This window comes from Lathyrus oleraceus, chromosome 3, assembly GCF_024323335.1.
Source record: "Lathyrus oleraceus cultivar Zhongwan6 chromosome 3, CAAS_Psat_ZW6_1.0, whole genome shotgun sequence".
NCBI classification, from domain to species: domain Eukaryota; kingdom Viridiplantae; phylum Streptophyta; class Magnoliopsida; order Fabales; family Fabaceae; genus Lathyrus; species Lathyrus oleraceus.
Window position 1 is genome coordinate 296,608,970 of NC_066581.1, and position 5,537 is coordinate 296,614,506.

The 5,537-nt window shown below is 36.4% G+C and overlaps 1 long non-coding RNA gene across 1 annotated transcript; it reads left to right on the plus strand.

Moving 5' to 3' along the window:
- Nucleotides 1–2,723: 2,723 nt before the first annotated feature.
- On the plus strand, nt 2,724–5,239 carry LOC127127192 (uncharacterized). Its single transcript, XR_007805277.1, has 2 exons — nt 2,724–4,133; nt 4,973–5,239. It is a non-coding gene; the product is annotated as an uncharacterized LOC127127192 (long non-coding RNA).
- Nucleotides 5,240–5,537: the final 298 nt, after the last annotated feature.

A 5,537-nucleotide genomic window follows, 5' to 3' on the forward strand; every position in this document is an offset into this window, starting at 1 on the left:
AAGATTAGTTGGACGTACATGTCCCTCTTAGTCCCAAGTATCTATATGATGGTCGTACTTAGCCTACCGTTCAAGTACTTGTCATCCACTAAAAATACACTCAACCAATCAAACTTATCTTTTCTCACATTTACACGATTGAAAACCTTTTCACAAATGGACAATATTTTATCCAATCTACCATGATACAAACAAACGCTTAAATCGCCCCAGCGCGAGCATACAAGCAATGTTTAATCGCTAGAATGCGACATAAATATTCGTTCACTAAAATTAACCAACAAATACGTGGTTTTCTATAAATGCGGCAATTGTCATTTTTTCATGTCACGACACATGTCACTTATATCAATGTGAAAACGGCCATATAGAAGATTGCTACTAGCTCAAGAAGAAGATCGAACGTTTGATCCATGAGGGGCACCTTAAGAAGTATGTCAAAGGTGATTCCTCTCAAGGCTCGGGAGAGCACACTTTTGTGGGTGGGATGATACAGGAAGCCCCAAATCCATAAAGGGATAGGAACCATCCAAAAAATAAGATCGGTGAGGTCGTACACCATACAGTTAACACTATTGTAGGAGGATTCACTAGGGATGGAGAGAATAGCTCCGCCCAAATAAGATATGTCCACCAGGTATTAAATACAGATAATCTTCCCACTTAACCAAAGGAAGGATGTATCAAGACGACCGAGGTTGAGATTTATTTTTCATAGAAATTGCACTAGGTATCAACCCTTATAACGATGACCCCGTGGTCATCACCGTTGAAGTTAGCGAAAATATACCCGAACGCATCACACGTTCGAACATACAATAAATTTTCCATCGAACTTTATTTATTCCTGAAGGAAAGGGAAAACATCGATAAAACCTGGGGAAACAGAAATATGGGTAAGCAAGTCGGTTATGTCAAGGGAAGGTATTAGCACCCTTAACATTCGTTGTACTCAACGGGAACCGTTTTAATTTTTCTTGCTCGAATGGGTGTTATATCTGAAGGATTACTACTGAAAAGAATAAGGGAAAAAAGAAAGGAATAGATAAAGTACTCAGCGAGGATTGAGGCCATCATGTCTACGTAGTTCATAGAACTGATGGTGGACAAGTGTCCTAAACGGTGGACACTTGGATGAATTAAATGTTTGGCTCCTTAGAAAACATCTCTTAGCACAAAGGTGGACAAGTGTTCTAAAAGGGTATATATGGAATTCCAAAGAAAAGTGGTGTTTGGTTTAAAAGAGAGACAGTATGTCAACAGGATAAATGGTTATGATTGAAGGTAAATGATGAATCATGACAGATATGCGTGGTGCCCTAAGGCAGAAGAATGGGGAATAAATAGGAATGTGCTCACCAAGGATTCTCATCCTCGTTCCTACGTATTCTCACTGTGCAATGAGAAAGTCGGAGCACCCATAGTTCTCAGAACTATGAAAATAAAGGAAGAAAGATTGGGAGTGATGAAAAGTATAACTTGTACCAAAGGGAATGGTGGAAACAAAGAGGTGTTTGCCTAAGCAACAAGGACTTACAAGACAAACACAACTTCAAGGGTTGACTGCAGTGATGAACATTATAACTTGTACCAAAATACAATGGTGAAAACAAAGTGGTGTTTTCCTAAGCAACAAGGACTGACAAGACAAACACAACTTCACTTCAAGTGTTGACTGTAGTGATGAATAGTATAACCGGAACTAAAAGACAATGGTGGAAACAAAGAGGTATTTGCCTAAGCAACAAGGACTGACAAGACAAACATAACTTCAAGGGTATGGCTGCGGATTTCTGACTAAGCTTCCTAAAAGGATATGTATAGGACCCAAAGGAAAATGATGATTGGTACAAGGAACAATATATCGCTGAAGGGAACAAGAAATTTGAAACCAAATAATGGTATATTGAATCAATGAAGGAAGTAAACTCTGAACCAAAGAGTAAACAGACATATTGGCAAAAAAGGAAGGAATAAAGTGTTTGACATTAAGCCAAACATATATTGGTTCACAAGGTGGACTCCGACTATTTCGTCCTAAAATGATGTATATGGATTCCAAGGAAAAATGATATTTGGTCTTTAAAAGATGGTATTGATTGATGAGTGGACAATAAATAAGGTAGCTCATGGAGAATCTGAATCCTCGTGCCTATGTATTATTGTCGTGCAATGAGAAAGTCATAGCTTTCGTAGTTCAACCCACTACGAACGGAACAAAGATAACAAGAGACTGAGGCAAGAGAAATGATATATGATAATGCAAGATGAATAAGACTTGGCAGTCATTTGATATGAACCACACTAAAGTCTATGAATAAAGGTGAATATGACGAACAACTAGGTCATTCGTCCCGTACCCAAACATATTCAGAATGAGTTAATAGAACTCTTCACTCTCATTTATTCTTTACTACTTAAGGCTTGTGGCATGTGATTCTCATCATAACATTCAAGTTGTTGAAGAAGAATCCTTTCCGCTCCGTGTGATAAGGAAGGCTTTATCAATTATTTGATTCGAATTGCACTAAAGTCTATGAACAAAAGAGAATACCTTGAGCAACTGGATCATTCATCCCATACCCAAGGATACCCTAGACAAGGATAGGAATTCTCCACTCTCATCATTCTTTGTTACTTAAGGCTCATGTCACACTATTTGAATCTTGACTGACAAGCTCTTGAAGAAACGCCTTTGATATGCTTTGTATAATCTACTGCTTTATTTGTCTGGGATGCCTTGCATGAAAGTTTGAACTTGAGGCCTTGAGATCCACAACTTTGTAGAAATAGTCTTATCAAGTGATCAAGGGACTTTTGATCACTTGAATAGTCTGTAGGAGTATACATGAATCAAAGGATTTAGTTAATCAAAATTTCTTTTGATCAACTTGAATCAAAGGGATTGAATTAAATTGAAAATTATGTATAAACTAATCGAAAGGTCAATGAAAATGTAGAAATCATAACTAAGGGATCATGCAACATTTAGGATCACATTAATAATCTACTTAATATCACATGAAAAATTCATTAAAATGATCAATTATTCTAAATCAAGCCCTAACCTAAGGGATCATGAAAATCTAAAATTAAACCCTAGGGTTAAAATGGTCAAATCATCTAGGGAAGCTGTTAGGGAATCAAAACTAGAATTAAAATCTAATTAAAATTAATTATTCTAATTATTTCTAATTAGAACCATTAATCCTAATTAAAAATTAATATTCTAATTCTAATTAAATTCTAAAAAATACTAACATGTTAATCATGTAAATCCTAATTAATTTTCTAATAAGCCTAATTAAGCAACAATTAAGAAAGCTAAAATAATTAACAAAAACAATTAAAAGGATGGGTTTCAGCAAGGGGTATGGCCTTGATCCCAGGGGTGTCTAAGAAAAACACGTGTTTGGACTTGTGGCTACTGGCCCAACCGTTGAATCAAAGGACCAGGGGGGTGAGGCCTCACAAAAAAGGGTGAGGACCAAACCAAGGCACAAGGCCCATTAAGTTAAGGCCCGATGACAATACAACGTCCATGCATGTGACTGGATAACATTGGATAAGGGATGAATCACCATTGTAATGTAACAGTCAAATGCAGGACATTGATAGGGCAATTGATGGCAGACACATGTATCATCAAACGTGAATGACCATGAATTAATCCACATGGGGAAATAAAATGAGAGGCTTATAACACCATACTGTCAAAGCTTACACTTCCGTTTCCGTTTCCGTTTCCATCTCCGTCTCCGCCACGCCGTAGGTTCCCTCGGTGGCATAGATTTTGTAGAATTCAAAAACTTGACCATCAAACTTTCCCTCTCCACGTCCTCAATTTGAATCCAACATCAATTTAACCTACTTCGACCTCTAATGTCCTAACCAAACCAAAATATGTATTAACCTTAACCTAAAGAATCTTAAATTAAATTGTTATGGTGAATGATTAACCGACGAGACCTTAGGGCTTCTACTCGATGCACCTTAAGCTTTCGTATGGTATCAAGAATGGAGCAAAAAGATGAAAAAATAGTGAAGACGTGATGACCTACCTGCCGAAGTAGTTCTGGTGACTCTTCATCAGCGACAATAATACACGAACCAAAGATCTTCAAGCTCCTCGGGTGCTTTTTACTCCAAACTCTCTCTCTCTTTCTTCTATTTCGATTCCTCCCCTTCTACTCCTCTTGCACGTCTCCTTCTTCTTCTCTGGATCTTTTGTTCTTGTTGTCGATCGGTGAGAATCTGAGCGTTTTTATGAGTGAAACGATAGATAATGCAGTTTTTTGTTGCGTGAGTTGATTTTTCTGGCGTGCATGAAAGTAGAGAGAAGGTTTAGATCTTGTTGTTTCATAGCTTCAAGGTAAGTCTCTGAGCAACAGTGAGGAAACGAGCTTTGGAGTGAGGTTGAGAGAGATAGCCACGAGAAAGAAGAGAGGGTGATTCTGTGTTATTGTTATTGATTGAAAAAAATAAATCCAGTGAGGAATGCCCTAATTTATAGAGCTTAAAAACAGTTAGCAAATACGCTCAAAATTAGGCTGAAATTCACCTCAAATGCAACAGTTAGTTAGGGTTGGTTAGTAATGCAATGGTTCTGTTATTGAATGAATATGAAATAATTTTATTTGGAATTTGAGATTAATGATTTATGAGTTTAAAGTTAATTCCATTTGAATTTATAGTAAATTTCAACTAGGGTTAATGGACTGAATCGATTTCTTGCAGAATGTAATTCCACTCAATACTTCTGTTAATGCAAAAGCAGTTAGGAAAATGAGTTGGATTCAATTGCTTGCATCAATTTTGTTAGTTAGTTAGGCTTAAATGTTAAGGTGGAAAACCAGTTGAGCAACGCACGGAATTAAACTGAATCTATCAGGAATTCGACTTTGAAACTTCCTGATTTTCTTGTTAATGCAGGTTAATATATTCTGATTTGAGTTGTTTGTGGACTTTGCAGGTTGGAAAAGCAGGATTATACAAGATGGTGACTGATGTTGTAGAATTAATGCATCTGGTTTTGGTCAATGCTATCATGTGCCAAGTGATTAGGATAGGTTAATTAGTTGATGTATCTTAGGTTAAGCATTAGTTTAGCTTCATTTGGATGTAAACTTGTAATGTATAATGCATGATCATGGATTTATGTACATGAAACATTTGTAAATGCAAGTTAGATTTTGAATGGAAAGTTAAAAATTGAGTAAAAATGGAAATTTGGTATGAATTAGAATGTATCTATGAATGAATGAAAAACAAGAATGGCACATGTTTATGAATGGCAATGTTTATGAATGGAGCTTGCAAAATGAGAAACCTCTATGGAAAGGGAATGATGGAAGATTTTCATGTATTGAATGGATATTAACATGTTTGAAAATTGAATTTGAATGGAATGCACCAAAGGATGGAAAAAAGATCAATGGTTAATGAATTTGAATACTTTGCTAAACAAAAGTGTGAACTAAACCCAATGCAAATGATTAATGATGCCACAGTCAAATGGACCTCTGATTGGATGGTTG